Below are 12559 nucleotides of genomic sequence, written 5' to 3'. Positions count from 1 at the left end.
AATATGACACGGACATAATTTGGCGTGTATAGTCAACCACCATTAAAGATTTAACAATTGAATGACTAAAATGAAAACGTTTTAAAAGTTGAGTGATAAAATTGTAAGGAATTCTTTTTCAGTGGCCAAAATGAAAGTACCCTAAAAAATTGAGTGACCAAATAAGGTAATTTACCCAATGATGGACAGCGGATAAAGTCGTTGTCCACCAGGTGGCTTTTCCTTTTATTTTAGGGTAAACTATTAAAATAGTCACTTTTGTTTGCCTCAGGTTATATTTTAGTCACTTATGTTTGAAATGTTACTTTTTAGTCACTGAGTCGTTAATTGCTATTAACGGTGTAACGGTAAGCTGACGTGGCATGTTAAATCATCATTTCAAACAAAAATTTTAGGGTAAATTATACAATTGATCCGTATATTTTCTCATTTTGAGCAATTTAATTTTTTCTTTTATGTTCTTTTAACTTTTTTTTTATTTTCCATTCTCTTCTGCTTCTTTCTCTGGTTTCCTCCCTTCATTTCTTTTAATGTAGTTTTTTCTATATTTTCTATTTGTTAAAACTGGTCCACAAGTTCGCTTCACTCGAAAAAATTAAATTATTCAAAAAAATAAAAGTATAGGGACTAGTTTTAACAAATGAAAAATATAGAAAAACTACATTAAAAGAAATGGAGAAGTGAGGAAAATAGAGGGAGACACAGAAGAGAATGGAAAAAAAAAAGAAAAAAAGTTAAAAAAATAAAAGAAACAAAAATAAATTGCTCAAAAAGAAAAAGTATGGGGATCGATTATATAAATTAACCTAAAATTTTTGTTTGAAATTATAATTTAACGTGTCATGTCAACTTACCGTTACACCATTAACGGCTCAGTGACTAAAATGTTACAACACGATAATGTTAGTGACTAAAACATAATATTTTAAACATAAGTGACGAAAATGTAACATGAAGTAAATAAAAGTAATTATTTTGATAGTTCCCCTTTTAATTTATAAACGGAGATAATTTTGTGGTAATGATGCTAGAGGGGTCCAAATTTTTTTTTCAAGTCCAGCTCATTCAAAAGGTTGGTTCTATTTAAAAATTAAAAAAAATTATAATTGATATTTATATATTTTATAATTAAATTTAATATATATTTATTATTTAAATTTAATTTGGGTAGAGCTGGATGGACTCGAGATACAAAAATACTAATCCAAGTCAACCCAAGTTGGGTCGGATCTATCGAGTCCAGCGAATTACTCAATTATGGACAGGTTTACTCCTAACTGGTCGTGTTTACTTATTTATATTGTAGTTATCTATGAGATTAAAATGAATGGACTTTGTTACCGACAATAGATATTTTAATTTAGACAAGAAAAATAATGAATTTAATTTTTTAATAACATTATTTAATTGTTTTTTATTATCCATATTGTCTGGAAAATGAAATTAAAATGTGAAAAATAAATAAAACATATATTTAAAAATTAGATAAATAAAACTGCGTAATAGTTTTCTTTCAATTTTTCAATTGATGAAATTTTATTTAAGTAGCGTATAAAGTTTCCTTTGATCAGAGTGCCACTGCCTCGGTTTTGCTTGGACAAGCAAATTAAAAAACTATACAGACATTTTACTTCGCCCCGCCACCTTTGAGAAAAAAAACAATAAATAGACGTAAATCCCTACAAGCTGATTTAAATTAAGAAAACATTTTCTTAGAGCATAAAAAAAAGGTTAACAACATGGTTGAGTACCCAGTCATTGAGTTCCGTTCTATTAGAAAGTATTAGAAAGTCATAAAGAACTTCATCTATTCATCAAAGATACTGTATACAACAGCAGTTATACATTATATAACAGTACTCTTCTCAACTGACTCGTAACTATATTCTAACAGATCTAACTAATATAGATACTCTAACACGTTCATCAGATTTAGAGCGAAAAACTGATGGCTGGAGCAGTTTGTGCAAGAGAGTTCGAGAGGCTTGTGAGATTTTCGGTTGTTTCGAGATGGTGTACAAAAAGATATCAACAAAAGTCCGAGAGGATGCGTTCGAGTTTATGAAAGAACTGGTTAAGGTCCCAGTGGAAAGGAAACAGAAGAATGCTAGTCCCTTGCCTTACCATGGTTGGGTTGGACCATGCGAGCAGGTTTCTTTATTGTATGAAGGCTTCGGAGTTGGAGATGCCTCCAACTATGACTGTAAAAAATTTTGCTCAATTGATGTGGCCTGATGGTCACCCACAATTTTCGAAAGAACAAATCTTTTTATTTTTCTAATTCTGCGGGTTGGGTTGATTTTGGATAATTTCTAGCTTTAGTTGTGTGAGATCAAATTATTGACTTTTTATTTTGATATTTTGTTCCGATGACACTATACACACCTTAGCGACACAAATGGAGGAATCGAACAAGTTAATCTAGTTGATGCTAATTGATAGTTATGGATCAGGGGAGGAGTTACTGAAGATGAGTTACAAAACATTGGTGCAGATGATGAAATATATGGCCCCTCCACTGGGAGAGTATAAGAGTAGACTCCATTCTCATACTGATAAACTAGTTAGCACACTTATTTGTGAGGATCAAATTTCCGGTTGAAAGTTGAGGTCAATGACAACCAATGGATCAAGTTATCTAATTTATCTCCATCTTTTGTCTTTGTGGTAGGAGATCCTCTCAAGGTATTTATATATATATATATATGTGATTAATGTTTGCATTATTTATTTATTTACTCAAAATTTATTTATTCAAAACAAAACATAAATGATCTGTGAATTGAACAAGAACTGTAAGGGTCATAATTATGTTAAGTGAAAATTTACTTTTTCGAGGCAGGGGAGATTTGGAAGGCCTTATCCCTAGCATCTTCTCCAAATCTCGAGTTCAATTAAGTCATAGATTCAAATCTTGAATAACCCTTCTTCTTGCTCCTCAATATATATGTGTTTAAAGTGAATAATTACCATAAAATATTTATTGATGTTGAGATTAGATCTTTGTTCAAAATTTTGAATAAATCCTTTACCTGCTCATGATAAAATATATATAGTGAGATTAGATTATTGATGTTGAAAGTGAATAAGTATATAAAAAATTAATTACTAATGTTGATTTTGAAAATTGAAGGCATGGAGTATTGGGAGATTGAAATCAGTGAATCATATAGTGATGATGAGCGGAGACAAAGATCGATACTCTATAGCAACCTTTGTCATTCCAAATGAGGGTGCTATAATATTGAGGTTATTTTCAACATAGTTATTCTTAATATTGAGGTTGTTCTAAATAAGAGTTGTTCCTCAATAATAGCTCTTTTGGAAAATTAAAATTGTTCCAAACAATGTTTTTTCTAAACATAGCTAATTTTGAAACATCATTATTCTAAACAAGAGTTGTTATGAATTTTAGCTATTCTTAACAGAAGTTGGTTCTGAAATAACAACTACGTTGGAAGATAGTTGTTCTAACTAAAGCCATGTTTTGGACATAACTATTCTCAAATAATAGTTGTTGCTCTACAAGAGATACGTTTGGTAGCATAGTTTCCTGAAATATTATATCCTTTATCTTAGAAATGAGATAAAATGTTAGTAGTGAAAATTGAATATCTACATTTTGCCCTTACATGAGAATTCTTAGTAGAAGAAGTTATCATGTAAGAAGAGTGTAGTATAAATAAATAAATAAAACAATTATACACTTGTAAAAGATAAAATTCATGTTATGTAGAAAAGAAAAGAAAATATTGAATTTCCCACCTTGTTACCCCTTCATTAATTTTTGTTTTGATAAGAGAGGAGAAAGAAAAAACGAAAAATTCATGTATAAAAACAAGTGTATTACTAAAAAAAACAAGACAATTTTTCTTAAAATTTGTGAATAATTTGATTGTTTTGCTTTTCTTAAAAATTTGGAGTAAATATTCTTATATGTAGAATAAAGACTTATCTGATTTGTTGTGGTTGACTTTATATATATATACATATACTATATGAATAAGATCCAACAACAATGAATATTCTAGTATCGCTCAGCTTTTCGGATCAATTAAGGAAGGAGCATTCTTTTTTTTTTTTCTTCAAAGCTAACATGTCCTTAATTCTTATCTTTTTCAAGTAATACAGTGATAAGTACACATATTTTACATGTTTTATGCCCGAGCATTTAACATTTTCCATGGTCCATAGGTAAAATATTGCATTTTAGTTTAGATTTCTATTATAAATTTCATTTGCATTTATTTATCTTTTTAATGTTTTTTTCTCTATTTTGTGCATTTTTAAATATTAAATTTAATTTAGATATATTTTAACTTGAAATAGATGCGTGGAAGCTTAGGGTTTGGGTTTTGAGACCATCGAAAGATTAGACGAAAAATTAAGACAAAGCGTAGCCGAAGACGAGGAGTTTGAAATAATTATCATGAAATACTTATTGATACTAATTTTGGAAATTAAAGGCATGGAATAATAGAATATTGAATTCAGTGAATTACAGAGTGATAATGAGTGGAGACAAAGATTATTTTTCTATAGCAACCTTTGTCATGCCAAATAAGGTTACGAAATTTAAACACATAAATATATCATAATAATAGTATTAAATGTAATACAATTATCTATCATGGTCTTGTCATCAATTAAGAGTTAGTGTCGAGTTGATTTGTGATACCTACCTATTCAGTGGCATTATCTATATACACAAATTTGATGAGAGAAAACGTTTTATATTAAAAGTTAATTTTTTAAAAGTTTACTCAAGAATTATTTTTAGTTTAGCTATAAAAAATTATTTCTAAATTCATTAGATATGGGTTCAGTTTCTAGACATAATAATTTTAGTTCACTTATTTATAAAATATATGAAAAGATAAAAGGTCATCAAAATAATAATAGTTTTCAGTTAATAAAAGGATATATTCGCTTTTTTTAACTAAATTAATACTCAATTAACTTGTGACACCAACTCAATCAAGTTATAAAAATATTTAAAACCCCATTCGACTTTTATTTTATTCCTAAACCTTTTAATTTGTTTCAAGCAGATTTTGGGGCTGGTGACCCCATTGTTGGTTGTTGCAGCCCTTTTGTGTTTTTAGCTAATTGAGTCCATTTTTTCATTAGCTGAAGTTTAGTAGGTTTGACTTTAAAGCCCGTTGCTAAATGATGTTGGTTCAAATAGATATGTTGGCTGTTCTTTGGTTCAATATCTTGGAAATACCAAAAAATTTCTATTTTGGAAATTTATTCACCCGAATATAAAATCGTTTTATCATATACATACATACATGTGTACATATATTAAAATATAATAACTAAATTTTATATTGCACATTTTAAATTTCAAATTTTCATAATTTACAAAATATTAATTGTCAGTTGCGTAGGAATACTATAACCTTCTCTACGCATAACCAATTCCTTAATATAATCAAGAATTTAAAATTTTATTAGATAATCAGAATTTTAAAATTTAAATAAATATTTAATCAAATAAAAAATTAATTAGATAATTTATCCATTTGATTTAACTTAAATATTTATTTGTATAATTTCTATACTATTAGCAAATTTAAGTTTTAATTTTGATATAAAAATTTTAAATTTTAATTATCACATTTTAAAATATACATGTAGTAACCATATTTTGTCGAGGTCAAGTTCGGTCAAACTTGAGTTGTATTTGAATTTCATATAAATACATATATATATATATATATATTTAGTTTATTATTATTGACAATTTTATAATACTAAAATAAAAAAAATGAAGAAAAAAAGATTAAAAAATGCAGAAGGTTAAACATTATTTAGACGGTTTTGAAAGTATATGTCTGTGTACACGTAAAAGGGTTGATAAGGGAAGTTTTATAGAAAAACCAATAGAAGGGGAGGGGCACTATCTTTACCATTCAACTAAACAATACTTGTTTATAGGAATGGAACACATTTAATGGTTAACTGTTTATCTTTTCGGAAAATTCTCATGGTAAGAGAATTTGTCATTGCTACTGATGATAGATATCCTAGTTACAACAAAAAAAAAACAAACTAAACAATCCGATAACCTCATGGCGAAAACGTATGAGGAGGAGAACCACACAGTTAAAGAGAAAAAAAAAGGACAGCATGGGCAGAGAAGCAAAGAAGCAAGGAGAAGAAAAAGAAAAAGAAAGAAAAGTCACGACTGGTAACATGTTATGAATTGTGATTTGCTTCACCACCATTACTTGTACCTTGACAAGTATTGAGCATGAAAACTTTGATTGGTAACATGTTGCATTTCTCTTTCTCTTTCGTTGCTATTGTAATGGCTCAAATTTGTTCGACCCACAAAACAAAAACTAAAAAATAATAATAATATCAAAGTCCACTTACAAAAAAAAAAAAAGACTAGCCCAAATTACAAGCTTAAACCTAAACTACCCAAACCCAAACCTACTAAACCCAATAACCCAGCAGCCCAAAAGCCCAAAACCTAAAAATTTCAAAAACCCTAGCTCTCTCTCGCGCCGCAACCTCACCATGTCGGCAGGCTTGCCATCTAACACCCCCTCTGCCATCACCACCTACAAAACAACAGAGAAATAGAAACAAAAAGCAAAACCAGAGAAGCAAAGAAAAGAAAACAAAAAAACAAAAATAAATACCTTATAATATGTCTAGCTATAAAAGCTGAAATCATCTTGTAGCACACACACACACAAAAAAAAAGAAACAAATCTAATACAAAAAAACAAAGTTCAAAAAAAAAAAGAAGGTAGTTTATTTTATTTGTTTTTTTATTCTGAAAAAATAAGAATAAAAACAAAGTTTAAACTTTTACTTGTTAAGAGCCGTCGTCGAGAACCACCTTCGATTTGAGAAGCCTAGTTGAGGGCTTCACCGGAGAGGGAAGAGAGCGAATGGTTTCTTCTTCCTTTTTCTTTTTTTCACCGATCTTGGCCTTTTTTAAGTGTTTTATCCCTAGATCTAACTCTAGGATTTTGAAAGGATTAAAAAAAAGTTTTTTTTCAACCACCGTAGGTGGTGGTCGCAGCGGCCTTGTGGCCGGAGCAAGAGGGGGGAGTTTCAGAGAAAAAAGAAGAAAAAGGAATTTTTTTTTTTGAAAAACTAAAACCAAATAATTTATTTTTGGGATTTTTTTAATTTATATAGGCTCCTAAAACAATGTCGTTTTGGCACAACCCAAAAATCCAACCCAAATACCCCCTAGGATTTGCGTGTTTTTGCATGGGATGGGTAATTTCTATTTTGGTCCTTCAGCTTTTTTGCTCTTTTCTAATTTCATCCTATTCATTTTTATTTGTTTTATTTTTACCCCTTTTATTTTATTCTTGTGCGATTTAGTCCCTTGACCCATTGTGGACCCATTAAGGAGATGACATGTGTACTTAGGCTGGGAAAATAACCCTCTGAGTCCCTATTTTCCATTTTATCTTAATTCGACCCTTTATGTTTTGTTTATGTTTTTTTTTTAATTTTACACTTTAAATTTTATTACATTTTTAATTTGGTCCCCTTGACTGACTGGCAACTTCTTTAAATGTGGCACCTGTGCAGTGGTTGGGACAATTACACTTTGAGTCCCTGTGTTTTTCTATTTTATTTTACTTTAATCTTTTATTTTCAAGTTTTCATAATTTATCCTTTAAATTTTACCACAGTTTTGAGTAGGTCCTTTATTTAATTTAACTCATTTATTTTGAATGTTCTTAGTATTTTTAATTTTGCCATTTACATTTTTTACCTTTAAATTAAGCAAATTTTATTTTTATCTTTAATTTATTATTTTGTTTTTAATTATTAAATATGGTATTAACCACGTCATAATCGTTATTATTATTGTTATTATCATCGATTTGTGTTCTTGTTATTATAGTTGCTTTATTACTATTTGATTATAGTGATTACCGTTATTTTTGTTCTTATATTATTATTTTGCTATGGTCATTTCAAATTTTTATTTATATTTTATATTTTATTTATATTTTTTGTCTCATGCGGTTGTTTTATTTTATTTTAGTCATTATCATATTATCAATTATGCTTAGATACATTTATTTATTTTAGCACTGCGCTCAACTGCATATCATATTAAGTGATGCATTCATATTTACACGACACATAAGAAGAAATTAAAACAGATGCAATATTCTTTATTTGGGGAATCTGAGTAGTCGTGCTCTTAAATTACAGAGTATGATTTTTCTCTTTGAACAGAAGTAATTGAATATCCTATTTTAAATGAAAACACATAGGATTTAGGTAATAATCAAACAACAATTATTCTTATTTTCGAGGATTCGAGACATCGTGCCCTAACTTACAAGACATGATCTTTTTTTTCTCGATTAACACAATAAAGTTTTTTCCACAAAATTTAATCTAGTTGGTGATATTTTAATAAAATAATACAAGAAGGGGATCGTACTTTAAATTTTCTTTGAATTATCAGTTCTCAACACTAAGACATCAAGTAATCAACTAAGTACCAAATTTAGGGTTTATGAGGGTGCTAACCTTTCCTCATACATAACCGACTCCCGAACCCATTTCTTGAATTTTGTAGACCAAAAAAATTTATTGTTTTAATAAATCTAACATTTTATTAAAATGACCAAGTTTTGAAGTGATCTAACCACACCTAAATAAAAAGGATTGATGGAGACTCCATTTTCGTTTTTAAAATAAAAAGTCGATTAAAAAAAAATGTCTACAGCTATTATCAAATATGGTTGGTTCATCTGGAAATGAAACTCCGGTCTTATTGAGAACATCATCTCGTTCTTCATTGATTGTAGTTGTATAGGCCAATTTTGAACCCAATACCCCTGAACCCATTTGCATTTTTTACAAACCCATTTATACCCTCAGCCCATAAAACCCAAATGGCCCAATTTCAAACCCATTTTCATCAAAACCCAATTCCCCTTTTACAACAGAAGCCCAAAACTAACCCAAACCCTAGCCTAATAATCCAGCCCAAAACTAACCCTAACCCTAGCTCCTAAAGTGGTGCCACAACCACCCTTCTGCCTCACCATGTCAGCCACCATACCTCTCCCCCACCTGCTACCACCTGCTCCATTCCGTCACCTGCAAAAAAGAGCACAGAACACGTAACAGCAGAACAAAAACAGTGTATAAACAGAAGCAAAATCGGCTATAAAGCCGAATGGAAACCAGTTTGTAAGGGGTTGGATTTTTAGAATGAAAAACAGGGAATATTTCTAAAAATACAAGGAGATTCAAAAAGTAAAAGCAATACAAAAATAACAATCGGGCATTCAAGATACAGAGATCAAAACCCTAAGGTGATTTTTTTTTTATTTTCGTTTCTATTTTATTTTCAAATCTGTTTTTTATACCCCTAAACACATAGAAATAAATAAATAATAATAATTTAAAACATAAAAATAAAATACAAAAAAAATATATAAATATATAAATTTTTACCTTTCCGGCCACCGCGTACGGTGGCCAGCGCCGGCGACGGACGGTCCACCGGTGACCGGACCGATGCTCTCCCCCCACCAGGAATCCCTCTCTCCTTTCTCCCCTCCTTTCTTTTTTTTTTTCCTTCAGCTGTTCTAAATGAATTTTTAAAAAAAATTTAACTTACATAGGGGACCAAAACGGTGCGTTTTGGTCCCCCCCTATTTTAAACAAAACAGTGCCGTTTTGGCCTCGGGTCGGGTCGACCCGACCCGCTCCGACTAAGATCTGCGTGTTTTTAAGCGGAAGGGCTAATTGTGTAACGCCCCAATTTTCGCGAATTCTGTGAATGTTGGCATAGGTTTAATTATGTTAGTGGGCCTCTAGAAGGCCCAAGCTTAAGATAGAACCCGGTAATTTTAGTTAATTTTTGTTCCATACGAAAAAGGGAGTGAAATTATGAAATAGGACCTATGTGAAAATGTTTGAAAATGCTATAGGCTAATTTGTAGTGGCCAAATAAATAGTAGTGCAAAATAGGAGGATTTGCATGTCAAATTCCCCACTTTTAATGTAGTGGCCGGCCAAGGTGATGGATAGTTGATAATGTATGCATTTTAGCATTTTAATAGTTAATGGATGATGGGCATGGTAAGCATTATGGGCATATTTTTTTTGGAATTATGGCATGAGTATGGCACAAATATTAGTATATCATTTATGTGTCATAAAATGTTGAGTGATAAGAATAACAAAAGGAAGTAAAGGAAGGTTTTTGTTCATTCTTTGTTCTTCATACCAATTTGAGAGAGAGCAAATAGGGAGGAAACCCTTGAATATTCGGTCACTAGGAGGGGGAAAAATTGAAGGTAAGTTCTTGGTACTTTGCTTCTATCTTGATGTTTATGAGTTCTTCTTGATTCTACCCTAACTCATGAAGCATATTTTGGTTTTTGGTTGTTGTTTCATGTTCTTTTGATGAAAAATGGAAGATAGGTGAAGTTGAGCCAAACAAATGAGCATGCATGTGCCTTAGATGCTAAGGGGAAAAATCGGCTAACATGTTGTGCTTTAAAATGATGAAATGGAGATTATACTTAAGTAAAATCATAGATATGTGATGATTGATTGGTGATATACATGTTTAAATAACAAGCATGCAAGTTAGGTGTGAAAGAGTGATTTGGTAATAAATCTGCTTGGAACAGCAGCAGTAACGTGACTTTGAAAAATCACCATAAATTGTGGGAGATGAGTTAGAAGCTGCATAAATTATGTAATTAAAGCTTAATGAGTCTAGTTTCAAATGGAATAAACGAGAACATATTTTGAATTCTGTACAATGAGAAATTTGATTCGTAATGAAGTGTGGTCAGATTAGTCAAACAGTGAAACATGGGAAAACTTTAAGAAAAATCTGGTATTGATTGGCCGTACCAAAAATTCTGAAAATTTTATGGATAGAAGATATATGAGTCTATTTTCAGGGAAAATTAACGGCACTTGATTTGGAGTTTCGTAGCTCCAGTTATAAATGATTTAGTGACTGTTGCTTAGGAAGACAGCTTGCAGTGAAATTATGATTATGTGGTAAACATTGACAAAAATTTGTTAATGAGTTGCTTATTGATTTCTTATAAGCTTACTATGATCTGTAGGTGTGGTTGGCGAATATCGTAAGGGGTTAATCGTAGTTTGTATTTGAATAGTTAGATTAACGTGTTAGTAATCCAATTGTAGGCGGTTCGTGTGTGGATCTCGTCGATATCATCGCATAAGCAGCGTGTAACTAACACCCTCTTTCTTAGTCTAGATCGGCAAAAGTCGAAAAGCGAAATGCGAAAACCGGTATTTTGTAGATTTGCGAGTGTCGCGAATGCTCGTGAGGTAAATCGATTAATATTTTAGGTAAGCTACAATGTTTGGACCGCAAAGTGCATGATTTACGTGCCCTCGATATTTTTGGGCTTAATGGGCCAAAATTGGAATGATGGGCCAACAGCCTAATTCGTAAGAACCTTCGGTAGTGATTACATTAGTACGTGAAAGGTAGGAATATGCATGAAAAACCCTAAAATAGATAAATTACTGAAATACCTTTAAAAGTGGAAAATTTACAGTTTTACCCCTAGGAGATAAATTACCGAAATTCCCCTAGGGTTAAATTGAGCTAAATGCATGTTTGACTGTTGTTATTTACTGCATGCCATGTTGTTATTATCTGATGCATGGGACTGGGATATTGACGGAGGAAGTACTGAAAGTGGCTTGTCCACGTACTGGAGGCTTTACCTCAATTTACTGTTAACTGAGCAGCAAGGCTGCAATTGTAGAGTGTTGGGCTGGGTTGGTTGAACTATTCCCCACATGAAGTGTATGGCTGGTGCGGGTGGAGTGTAGTGGTTGGTGGGTTGAGTAGTCTTCCCAAATGGGCTTGCATATGTTTACTGATATTGCATGTATTTTGAAATGGGCTTATGGGCCATACTGTTATCTGAATAAGGGGCTAAGGCCCAGTTTATTTTAATCTGAAAAGGGCTCTGGCCCAGTACCACTGTTACCTGAATGGGCTTAGGCCCAATGGGCTTGAGCTGACTTGGGCTTTGAATGGGTTTTCCTTACACACTGAGTTTTCCCCAAACTCACCCATTCTTTAACCTTGCAGGTAAGCCTTGATGTGGGTGACTTGGAGCCGGAGGGGATTCAGAGTGGCCGTGGTGAATACTTTTGGGTTTGAAAAAGAGACTGGTTTTCTTAAGTTATTTTTAATTACTATTTAATTTTTGGGTTGTAATAAGGTTATTTTAACTTTATTTTCTTCTTTGATTTTTCTGGGATTATATTATTAAAAATAACTTTAAATTGATGGATACTAATTCAAATGGGCTAGACTTAGGGCGTGATTTCAAAACGATACTTGTTTTTTTTTTTAAAATAGCACGACGTCACGAATATTCGATTTACCAAAGATAATCACTTAGAAATTTCAACTTGTTATAACCAAGTGTGGCAATGGATGTGGGCATGTCTAGGATTGGATCCAATCAGAGAGCTTGGTACTTAAGCAGCCTTCATGGCTCACCTCCTCTGTTATGGATACCTACCTGGTGCCCAG

The 12559-nt window shown here is 31.6% G+C and overlaps 1 long non-coding RNA gene across 1 annotated transcript; it reads right to left on the bottom strand.

The window, feature by feature from the left end:
• Positions 1-6267: 6267 nt before the first annotated feature.
• Positions 6268-7125, bottom strand: LOC128286413 (uncharacterized). Its single transcript, XR_008276962.1, has 2 exons — positions 6833-7125; positions 6268-6575 (listed from the first exon to the last, which is right to left on the bottom strand). It is a non-coding gene; the product is annotated as an uncharacterized LOC128286413 (long non-coding RNA).
• Positions 7126-12559: the final 5434 nt, after the last annotated feature.

The sequence above is a fragment of the Gossypium arboreum genome, chromosome 13, assembly GCF_025698485.1.
Source record: "Gossypium arboreum isolate Shixiya-1 chromosome 13, ASM2569848v2, whole genome shotgun sequence".
Taxonomy (NCBI): domain Eukaryota; kingdom Viridiplantae; phylum Streptophyta; class Magnoliopsida; order Malvales; family Malvaceae; genus Gossypium; species Gossypium arboreum.
This window is presented reverse-complemented; position numbering and strand designations above follow the sequence as displayed.